This window comes from Suncus etruscus, chromosome 19, assembly GCF_024139225.1.
Source record: "Suncus etruscus isolate mSunEtr1 chromosome 19, mSunEtr1.pri.cur, whole genome shotgun sequence".
Lineage (NCBI taxonomy): Eukaryota > Metazoa > Chordata > Mammalia > Eulipotyphla > Soricidae > Suncus > Suncus etruscus.
In genome coordinates this window covers 7,669,248-7,681,691 of record NC_064866.1, presented here as the reverse complement: position 1 = coordinate 7,681,691, position 12,444 = coordinate 7,669,248, and positions in this window count along the sequence as shown.

Below are 12,444 nucleotides of genomic sequence, written 5' to 3'. Positions count from 1 at the left end.
ACTGCCTGAGCACTTAGCTCAAGTTTATCCAAATCAACATACATTGATTTCAATTATAATTAAGCACCTACTATTTATATAAAGCCCTGAACTAAATTACAAAAATGAATTAAAATGTCTTAGAATTTATTTGGGAAGGTATGCAAATAACTTGGGCAGACCATGTAAGTTCTAAGATAGAGTGGGTCACACACAGAGTGAATATCTAGAGAACACATACCCCGAGAGTAGCAGAAAAGTTTCAAGAAGATAAAAAATGTAAAGAAAGCTAGGTAAAGAAAGCTAGGGGAAAAAATTCCAGAAATAGTATCAGCAGAGATAAAGGCATGAAGTCAGAAAATGGTCTGGTTTATAAGGAAGGAATCTTCAACAGCAGATGTAGCGGGATATATAATAGAAGATGAGTCTGAAAAGACTTAGGAGATTTTAGAAGATTCTAGAAGTTATTTTAAGTCAGACTAAGGGTATAGACTATCTTCAGTGCAATATGGAGTATCCATAAATAGTTTTAAGCAGGAAAATTACATGAGAGTCTTTGGTTATCAATAAGATGGATTTCAAGTATAATTTTTTTAAATTATCTTTTTTTGGTAGATTGCTGAAATGAGAAATCAAGAGTTCTAGTCTAACATTTTTGATCCTAGTCACTAAAGAGAGGAAACATGTTTATGAAAAGGAATGAATTTCCAAGTCAACAGTAAGATTTCTAGCATCTGTAATCATTAAAACAATGACATTGTCTTCTATACATTACATCAAAAAGGTTACAATTGTAATAGAGGTCAACGGGGTTTTGATTTTCTCTAAGATAGCAAATGAAACATTTGCATTCATACAGATGTATGATATATGTATTAATACATATCTGGGCATATTAATACATACCTGGGCATGTTCTTCCATGTCTTTTTCTTCACAATACTGTTGTTCCTTGGTACCCTAAACTCTGTTGTTAGTCTGCTGCTGGTTGGTGCGCCTTGCACAATAATGGGGACAGAAAGAGGTGATGAGTCCACATAAATCAAGCTCAAATGAAATATTTTGGTGTAAGAACTTGGTTTGCTTTTAAGTTGAGAGAGGAAATAGGAGGGAAAGAATGAGATTGAGAAACCCAGTGACAGAAGAGGAGAGTGTCAGGCAAAAAGGAATAGAACTTGAGTCTCAGAGAGACTTGACAGTGCAGCAGGAAGGATCCCCACAGCCCCAAAAGTTGGGGGAAAGGGAACTCAGTTTAGTTAGGGAAATAACTACATTTTGAACTGTCCTAATAACGAGAATGAATGAGGAAAATGGAGAGCCTGTCTAGAGTACAGGCGGGGGTCAGGTGGGGAGGAGGGAGACTTGGGACATTGGTGATGGGAATGTTGCACTGGTGATGGGTGGTGTTCTTTACATGACTGAAACCCAAACACAATCATGTATGTAATTAAGGTGTTTAAATAAATTTTAAAAAAAAGGAAAGGACAAAAAAAAAAGATGTGGGAGCTGGAAGATAGCATGGAGGTGGGGCGTTTGCCTTGCATGCAGAAGGGCAATGGTTCAAATCCTGGCATCCCATATGGTCCCCGAGTCTGCAAGGAGTGATTTCTGAGCAGAGAGCCAGGAGGAACCCCTGAGTGCTGCCGGGTGTGACCCAAAAACCATATATATATAAAGATGTAAATAGTGCAGGAAGTCAGTGGTCTCTAGTATTTCAGAGTAGGAGACACAGGAGTGATAATTTGGGGGCTCCTCTTTGGAATCTTGAAGAATTTTGCACTGCACTGACAGAGAGCTGGCCCAGGCAATCGTTCATCTATTCACATCTCCCTTCTCCTCCACCAACTCTTCCCCACATCTTCTACCTACTCCCCTCACTGCCTCCTTCACCAGGACCTGCCATCAACACCAGCTTAAACAGGAGGTTAAACTAGACACAAAGACAGCAGTAGCTGAGCCACTGTGAAGGTGAAGGACTTCACTGAGATCACACTCTCCTCCCCTTCGTTCTGGTCATTGTTAACCTCCCTGGGTCCCAGTAAACCTATTCCAACAACCCTTCCCCTCCTTTTATATTTCTCTCACCAGATGTTAATTCTGCATCAAAACTTTGACTATCCCTCAACTGGGTTAATTCTATGGTAAGCTAGGCACAATTCCCAATTCTGCATCTAATGAATATTTATTTGCTTAGTCTATTAAGCTGCAGAACACTCATGTACACACATATGTATACGTACATACATGCATTCACAAACATGTATGCATGGACACTAAATAGCACTTCCTATGCTCAGACACTTTTTGACTTTTAATTTATATATATGTATTATATATATATATGAATATATATTTGTTTGTTTTGAAACACAATCTGATTCTCAGGGTTTACTCCAAGCACTGTGCTCAAGCATCACTCCTGATGGGGCTCAGGTCATCATTTAGGGTTCCAGATATTGAGCCTAGATCAGGTGCATGAAAACAGGGAACTTCCAGCTGTACTATCTCTTTAGACTCCTATTTATTTATTTATTTATTTATTTTTATTTTTTTTTTTTTTGGTTTTTGGGCCACACCCGGTAACGCTCAGGGGTTACTCCTGGCTATGTGCTCAGAAGCTGCTCCTGGTTTGGGGGACCATATGGGACGCCGGGGGATCAAACTGCGGTCCGTTCAAGGTTAGCACAGGCAAGGTAGGCACCTTACCTCTAGCGCCACCGCCCGGCCCCTTATTTATTTATTTATTTTTAAACAAAGGGCCCAAGGAAAGTGCTCTTGGGGATGGTGAAAAACAGGCCCAGAGAGATAGCACAGTGGTAAGGCATTTGCCTTGCAGGCAGCTGACCTGGGAGGGACCTGGTTCGATTCCTGGCATTCCATATGGTCCCCCAGCCTGCCAAGGGTGATTTCTAAGTGCAGAGTCAGGAGTAGCCCCTGAGCTCCATTGGGTGTGGTCCAACAAACAATCAATCAATCAAACAATAAATAAATAAAGTTTAAAAATAAAAGGAAAGAAGTGAGAAGAGTATACTTGCTTTATTCATTTCAGTTTAGAGTCACACTTGGCAGTGCTCAGAGATTACTCTTGACTCTGTGCTCAGGGATCATTTCTGGGGGTGATGGAGAATGACATGGGGTGCCAGTGATGGCGCTAGGGTTGACCCTGTGAAAGTTTACAAGTGTCATATTTATTTTCTCCTCACATAATATTTTTAAATTTATTACAATATCTACTTTAAATAAAAAATAATTAACATTTCAAGATGATATTGCGTGTTTATCCTGCAATTCTTTTTTTTTTTTTTTGGTTTCTTTGAGTCACACCCATTTGATGCTCAGGGGTTACTCCTGGCTATGTGCTCAGAAATCGCTCCTGGCTTGGAGGGACCATATGGAATGCCGGGGGATGGAACAGCGGTCCGCCCTAGGCTAGTGCTTGCAAGGCAGATGCCTTACCTCTAGCGCCACCTCTCAGGCCCCATATCCTGCAGTTCTTTATACTCCTTAGCCACAGCTCCCAATGGCGCCTGGGTATCTTGTTTGAGAAACAAAGGTCTATAAATTATTACTTCCTTTTTTTCTTCTTTGAAAGCCCACCAATTCACTAACAACTAAATGGATACCGTGTTTACATTGACTATGGTGTTATTTACTAGGTAGTTATTTAACCATATAGCTATTTTGGTAGGTGGAGGAAAGGTTGAAGTTTGAAGGGATTGGGGTATGTCTTGTCTTTCTGGAGCCCAAAGAAGGTAAGTGACAAAGGCAGACTTGAGATATATTCCCAGTTGCTCTGGATTTTAGACAGCAATCTTCTTTCTTTTCCTTTTAACTTTCTGTTTGCTTGTTTTGGTTTTGGGTTTGGGGCCACATTTGGCCATGTTCAAGAGTTACCCCTGTTTCTGCATTCAGAAATAACTGCTGGTAGGGACCAGAGCGATGGCACAGCGTAGGCCATTTGCCTTGCATGCTGCTGATCCGGGATGAAATGTGGTTCTATCCCCCGGTGTCCCATATGGTCCCACAAGCCAGGAGTAAAATCTGAGTGCATAGCCAGAAGTAACCCCTGAGTGTCACTGGGTGTGGCCCAAAAATCAAAAAGAAAAAAGAAAAAACTGTTGGTAGTGCTTAGGGATGGGCTGGCATAGGATGGCAGAGTAGGCTACTTGCAAAGTAAGTGCTCTACCCACTGTACTATCTTGTGAGTCCTGTTTCTTTGATGCTTTAGATCCCATCTAATTCTAAGGTTTTATGATTTAAGTAGAAATAGATAAGCTAACTTCTGTGTACTTTTCAAGCTATCACCTTATCTTCCTTAATCCATCATTCACTGTCATTATTGCATAGTTCTCTTCAAGACTGTCTTTGGGTCTATACAAATTGAGTGAATCAGTAAGTGAAATGACTTCTTCCATATTGATCTTTTGTTGATGGTAGAGTTTACACTATTGATCCAGTCAGAAAAGCTGACGGCTCTCACACTCAAAACCTACCTTACTTCTTTCATCTGCTGCTCTGAGGTTTTGGGGTTCAGGCTGTGCATGTTGTGTGTTACTGCAGAGGCTCTTTGAAGTCCGAATGAGCTATTGTCACATGATTTGAAGACTAAACAAATAGGGTATTGCTGACAAGCACAGAGGAGTTTGCTAGAAACATGGGATTGCAAATTAGAAAGCAATGTGGGCCGTGGGAGGTGGTTAGAAGGCTCTTCTTAGTAAACCTGTTCTGTTACCCTGTAACTGGACCTCATATCCTTACCTGCCTGATTCATTTTCTGCTCTAACAGGGATTATAGTTTTTAGATGAGGAAATTAATATAAACATGATACATCTAGATTTCAGAAAAATTGTCTTTTTTTGTTTGTTTGTTTTTGGGTCATACATGGCAGCACTCCAGGGTTCCTCTGGTTTTACACTCAGAAATCACTCCTGGCAGGCTCGGGGAATCGTATGGGATGCCGGGATTCGAACCACATCCTTCTGAATGCAAGGCAAACACCTTATCTCCATGCTATCTCTCCGGCCCCACAACTCATCTTTTATTATCCAAAGTATAGTCAGCCATGTGACTCACAGTCACAAGGAATCTGAGAAATATAGTTTCTCAGTAGATTCCATGTGGTCTACCAAAACTCAGCATGGAGAAGATTAATAAAATGAGTAAGGGGAAAGGCTACATTCAGGAGACATCCCCTGCTATAGCTTTTAACCAATCATTTCTCCCCCTTAGCCACATAGCTCTCTCTGTTGCAGGAGGGGTTCACTATATTAACTCCATGGACTACAGTACAGTTTGGAATATAAAATAAAAGTGAACACATGAAGGTTTTGGAATCCCCTAAATATATTTTTCTAAAGAATAGCTACACTAGAGTGCAAATTGTTACAACCACGTTATGTAAAATTATGTATTTAATTATTATAAGTCAAACACCTAGCTGCATGATCCAGAAATCATACTACTAAAAATTTCTCTAATAAAAATGACAACTTATGTTCATGCAAAAACCTATATATAATTGCTAACAATGGTTTAAACTATGGAAGCTCTTGAAATAAACTAAGAAACTATATTATACCATAGAATGAACATGCTCAACAACAACGAAAAATGAACAACTTGGGATCTATCCAGGTTAGACCATATGGTCCCCTGAACTCTGCCAAGAGTGATCCCTAAACACAGAAGCCAGAAGTAAGCAGAGCACCAGCCAAGTGTGGCCCAAAATAAATAAATACAAATAAGTAAATAAATACATAAATAAATAAATAGGGTGATAACTTAGTACAGCAGGCAGGGTGCTTGCCCTGTATACAAGCAACCCAGTTTAAGTCTCCTATATCCTTATGGTCTCCTGAGTACCAACAGGATACCCAGGATTATTTCCTTAGTGCAAAGACAGGAGTAAGCCCTGAGCATTGCTAAGTGTAGAAGGGAGGGAGGGAGGGAGGAAGGAAGGAAAGAAGGGAGGAAGGAAGGAAGGAAGGAAGGAAGGAAGGAAGGAAGGAAGGAAGGAAGGAAGGAAGGAAGGAAGGAAGGAAGGAAGGAAGGAAGGAAGGAAGGAAGGAAGGAAGGAAGGAAGGAAGGAAGGAAGGAAGGAAGGAAGGATTATGTTAACAGAGAATTATTGATTGGCTACCTAGAACTCAAATAATGCCCCTGCTTTACATTAAACCAGAATAATACAGCTCCTAACTCTCTTTCCCACACAATTTCCCTAGGAGGCAGCAGAGCAAGCCTCCTTCTCTTTTGTAGAGATGAAACTCAAAGTTTCATTGATATAGTCTTGATTGATGCTAACTAATAACATAAGAAGATACAACTGAAAGGGCTGGATCAATATTACAGTGGATAGGGCAATGACCATTCATGAAGCTGACCCAAGCTCAATGCCCAACACCTCATCTGATCTCCTGAACCCCTCCAGGAATGAACCCTAAGCACAGAGGCAGGAGTAAGCATAGAATATCACTGGGAGTGAAATCCCCCATGTTAATAAATCCTGAGACCTAGAAAGGCACCAAGTTTAAAAAGGCCCTAACTGCCTAAGGGAGGATTTTTGAAAAGCTGTCTGCTATTACAGGAACTTTTTCAAAGCAGTCTGTACTCATAGAAAGTTTGAAAAAGTAGCATCTATAAGAAAAGATGCTTAAAAAATAACCTGTAGTCGCAGACATCAGGGCCCTGGAAAAACCTTGGTTGCCTGTCCATGAGGCATTCATGAAATGAAAGGATGTAGCATAAATATTAATTAAGTCATAATTTTAGCTGACATTTTAAAGATTACTTAGATATATAAACACACACTATGAGGAACATTTGTGTAGATTCAAGTATTTTTATTTAGTCTTATAGAAATATTTCTTATCCTCTAATTTTACTCTTAGCCTACGTGCAGTCATAGTAAGGGCTAACATTTCAGGCTACAGTTCAGTACGCATAAAACCAAAATAATATTAAATGGCCTTGCTGGCTCAGGCTCTCAGATAGCAAAAAGCAACTTCAAAAGTAAAACTGTCCTGTGTCAAAATAGGTTTTGAACAATTTTCCCCTGTGCTTTGTTTCTGGTTAAATTAGTTTTGTCTAGATAACTTTGTTTGAAAATTATGACTTGTCAAGAAATTGAGTCTAAATATTCCTCTTTGTGCTTTAAATAAACGGAACAGAACTTGAATCCAACTTGAGTTATTGGCTTCTGTCTCCTACAGCCACCTGTGCACACACCTTTCAAGGGACCCCAAAGATTCCCTAGTATCAGAACCAATTGGTCTGTGACTACTGGGTGTGGCCCCAAAAGAAAACAAGCAAAAGGAACATCTGGTACGTGACATGGCTACCACTTTAGCTTGGTTTTATCATTTCTGCTGATTTCTCTTCTGGTACCATCATATTCTCTAGGAGCTTTGAATCAAGTCAAAATCACTCCTGCTTATATAGATATTTTAATATAATATATATAATTTTATATAAAAATATAACAGTTCCTCAGCCTTACGGGGGATAAACGAGGAAGATGTGAGATGCAGGGATGGAGAGAGCACAACACTGGTGGTGGGAATGCCCCTCATTCATTGTCATTATTGCCTTAAATATTACTGCGAAAGATTTGTAATTCACTTTTACCACAATAAAATATAAAAACAAAAGAAAAATGAATATAATTAGATTTTATATTTTATAATTATTAAATTATAATATAAAATGGAATGTATTAATATGATTTATATATTTATAATTATATTTTGTATAAATTATTATAAATTTCTCCGTGCCCAGGAAGGAATTTGTGAAGCTATGGGCTTAGTAGAAACCACAGTGACTTTAGGCAAGAGCAGAATGGCTACCAGGCTGTGGGAACCCAACAAAGAGAGACCCAGTGATCTCCAAAAATTAGCCTTTCACTACTCACCCACAGCAACCTTCCCTGGGTCATGTCAGTGGTGGATGCAAACACAGAAACCCCAGTGCCAGAATCAACAGCAGGAAAATCACCTCATGAGACCCATTTTGTGTCATTTAAGATGGGAGAAGGGAGCTAAGGAGTTAAGTACTGTCTAAATCAGCACTTCAGGAAGATACCCGAACCCAGACAGTTCCTGCTCATGCTTGTCCCAGAGCATAAAAATCATTAGTGTTTGTACCACTTGTAAGCGTGAATGACGTCTTTGCACATGCTGTAGGTGGTGTGATTCCTGCCAGAGAAAAATGATGCTTCTATCAGCACATTTTCGAGACAGAAAATAAAGACTCAGAACTCCATTAACCTCAAATCCCTAAAACATCTGAGCTAACATCCAGTCAACAAGTGGGCAGAGAGGATTTGCCCTTATCCTCTGTATGGACTCCTAGTCTCTTCTTGACATCAGTCTACCTCTTCTTACACCTGATGGGCATATAGTGAAGACCCAGACAACATACTGCTTATGCTGTCCAGAACTCTGAGTCTCACAGTTAGAGATTCAAGGTTCAAGTGATCACAGGATGCTTCTTGGCAGTTGTTTTTAAGAATGTGCCTCTTGGGCCGGGCGGTGGCGCTAAAGGTAAGGTGCGCCTGCCTTGCTTGCGCTTGCCTTGGACGGACCGCGGTTCGATCCCCCGGTGTCCCATATGGTCCCCCAAGCCAGGAGCAACTTCTGAGCACATAGCCAGGAGTAACCCCTGAGCGTTACCGGGTGTGGCCCAAAAACCAAAAAAAAAAAGAATGTGCCTCTTGGGGTCTGAAGTGTGACACAGGGGTAGGGCAATTGCCTTGCATGGAGCTGAGCCAGCATGAACCTGGGTTCAATTCCCAGCTTCCCATATGGTCCCCTGAGCCAGAAGTAATTTCTGAGCTCATAGCCACGAGTAACCTCTTAGTGTCACTGGGTGGGGCCCCCCAAAAAAACAAAAACAAAAACCATAGATAAAAATAAAAGAATGTGCCTCTTGGCATTTGTCTTGAAAGCATTATTATGTTATTATGTTATGTAATTATGTAATTATGTTATGGGTGATTGTCCTTCCACTGTAACTTTACCTTATCCTCTTTCTTTGCATCTTTTGTTCTCATAATTCAAAAAAAAAAAAAAAAAAAAAAAAAAAAAAAAAAAAAAAAAAAAAGAAAGCATTCAAGTTTGATCTCTGGCATCTCCTACTTTTTGTCCAATCCCACCAAGAATAATTCCTGAGTACAGAGCCAGGAGTAAATCTTGAGTGTTGATGGGTATGGCCCCCAAACAAGAACTATAGAAAAAGAAGGTGTTTGTTATTCATTTGTCTTTTTAAGCAATGTATACTAATTTCTTTAAGCCCATGGCATCATTTGAGTTTCTATGAAATATTTTTTTCTTTTTTGTGGCCACACCCGGTGATGCTCAGGGGTTACTCCTGGCTATGCACTCAGAAATCACTCCTGGCTTTGGGGGCCATATGGAATGTAGGGGGATCAAACCGCAATCCGTCCTAGGTTAGTGTGTACAAGGTAAATGCCCTACCACTTGCACCACCACTTTGGCTCCTATGAAATATTTCTTTTAAAAATTTTTTATTTTGGAAGACTGGAGCAGTGGCACAAGTGGTAGGGCATTTGCCTTGCATGCCCTAACGTAAGATGGACTTCGGTTTGATCCCCCAGCATCCCATATGGTCCCCCAAGCCAGGAGCCATTTCTGAGCGCATAGCCAGGAGTAATTCCTAAGCATCACCAGGTGTGGCTCAAAAACAAAAACAAAAAAGTTTTTTTTTTGGGGGGGACGGAAGTGATAGTACAGTGGTTAGGATGTTTGCCTTGCATGTGGCTGACCCCGAGTAAGATTCCAGTACCCCATATAGTCCCCCAAGCCTGCCAGGAGCAATTTCTGAGCACAGAGCCAGGAGTATCCTGAATGCTGCTGGAAATGGCCCAAAAACCCCAAAAAAAAATTGTTTTTCTTTTGAACTGATGTCTTCCAAGCGGCAAGTTATTGTTTCCTCTCTCAGATGACAGAAAGACCGTCTACCCCCAACTCCTGCCATGCCAACTGACCCTTTTATGACTGATTCATTTTCCTGTAGCTTCCTCCACCTTGGTTCTTGTCCAAAGAGGGCTATTTCTGAGAAGACTCAATTTTAAGATTTTCTTTAGAGCGGGAGTCCACCAAAGCTTCTAGTACCAGGTCCTGTCCATTAGGAAAGTTAAGATTTTTCAAGAATTTGAGAAATGAAATAAATCAGGTTTTCCTTTTGTTAGGATCTTGCTTTTCAAGGGAGAATAGGACTGAAACCCAACTACAATCCTTTATGTAATCATGGTGCTTAAATAAAGAAAAATATAATTTTTAATAAATAAATAAAAAGAATAGGTATGAACTATGACAAATGCTAAGCTTTCAAAATCTGCCTCCTGTCCCATTCTCATGTTGTGCATGTGTGTATGTGCATGTGTGTGTGTGTGTGTGTGTGTGTGTGTGTGTGTGTGTGTGTGTGTGTGTGTACTGCTTTTCAGTTAAACTTGCCCTAACTATCCCTATCCTGACATTCCTATAGGCTGGGCATCTGTCGCTCTTTCCTCCCAAAGGATCCCACTGTTAGAGGTTGGTCCTAGAGAAACCAGGAAGACATTTATTTCTCCTATTTTATTTTCAATTTTTATTTTAACTTAGGTGACATCACTGGTAGTGTGAGCTTATATGATTTTGATCAAAAAAATAATTCACTACTGCCCAGGTGTCCAAACACTACCTACCACTGCCATTTTTATATACATTTGTATATACGTCCAGTGCTTCTACACCATGCCCAGCACAAAAGGATCAAGACCCTCCTCCCCATAAGAGTATTCTTGAGCTGCAGCTGCAAACCAGCTGTCGAGAAATGGAATATTAAGACATTTTGATTTCTCCCTTGCCCTTCTTAATTCTTCCTGGTGGTTATTAGCTGTTTATTTTTAGCTCCAGCTAAGCTCCCTGGTTAGTATTCAATGTTGGTTTAGGCAGCACCAACCACACTCAATGTGCTCTCATTTTGTTTGGTCTTACTGACCCTGTTCTTGTCTTCCCAACCACCTTCTCCCATTTGCTCCTGGAACTGCTAGCATCTGTCCAAAAAGCCTGTATCTCTTGGGCCAACGAAAAAAAAAAAATCTTATAGCAGGAACTGGAAAATGAGCAAGTTGGAAGCCTTTAGAGGACATGGAAATTACACTTTACTGGGGATTGGGGGAGCTGAGTTTTTAACCAAGATGGCAAGCCAGGTCACATTGGGCTAGTTATCTGCATTCTCTTGGCCTTCAGTAAAGAATGTGACCGGAACTATTGGCCCTGGGTCATTCCCAGTTTCAAGACATTTCTTGCGTTCACCAAGTTCAACACAGTAACTGACTGTGAAGACACTCCAGCAAGCCTGCATGAGAACATCTTGAAAGTGGGGTGAAGGTGTCCCTCATTCCTTCCTTTGATCCAAGACTTCCTTTCTTCAAGCTAATCCTTAAATGAAGTGGCTGTTCAGCCTCTTTCCTCTGCATGTCAATCCCAGATGTGCAACCTATCTCCCAAAAGGCTCTCCAGGGTGCTGACCATAATGTGGATGTAACCCAAGAGCTTGTCTGAGGGGCTTTGGATCCCCCTCAGCACAGCTTTGTTAATTAGATGGGGAACCCTACTGGACTTAGGAAAGCACTCCAATTCCCATTCATTTAACCAGCTCAGGAATAAGAAATTCTAAATTATGGATCACAACAAATGTAGTTGTCAAAGTCAGATCTCTGGAACTAGAGATCTTGATTTTTGTACAAATCCTAGGCCAAGGCCTAGGTTAGGAACTTCCTCATTGGTCCCTTGATAGGTTCTGTCCAGACCATTTTTGTCAAAATCAGTCTTCTGAAGATAGTGATTTTTGGGTTTTGCTTAGGGCAAAGGATGTCCTGTCTCCTAGTTGCATCATACAATGAGATGAGATGGGGAAACTCAAGTTGTTGCAGTTTCTTCATGTCAGGATGTCATGTTAAAACTGGTGCAAGTTGGTGCCAGGATAGCATTCAGAGTTTCCCAGGGAGGATTTTGGTTCCTGGTGCTATTTCTGGGACCTGTGTCGGTTCTACAGCTTGGAAGGGATCTGGGGTTCTGGGGTGGATGGTTGCTGTCCAATAAATGCAATCTGAGTTGGGTCCACATGACACATGCTTATGGTGGGAGTCGACCCTGCATTCTAAAAAGTATGGGTTCTTATCCCTAATAGATAGGAGTTTGTTTCTGTGCATAATATTTCCCTTTATTTAGAGTGCCTATGCAAAAGGGTACGGTGACATTATATGGCTGGTGGGTTTGGAGGTAAGAATGAAAGTCTGCACAATCTCTGTGCCCTGGTTTTGACCTGCGCTTTTATCCCAGACAAGACTTTTTTGTGGGTTTTTGTACAAGATCACAGCAAGTTAAATTCAAAGGAATGTGCGTAAGTCCACATTTCCCCCTTCATTTTGCTTTGTTGGAGAATCATCTCCATTTTGAATA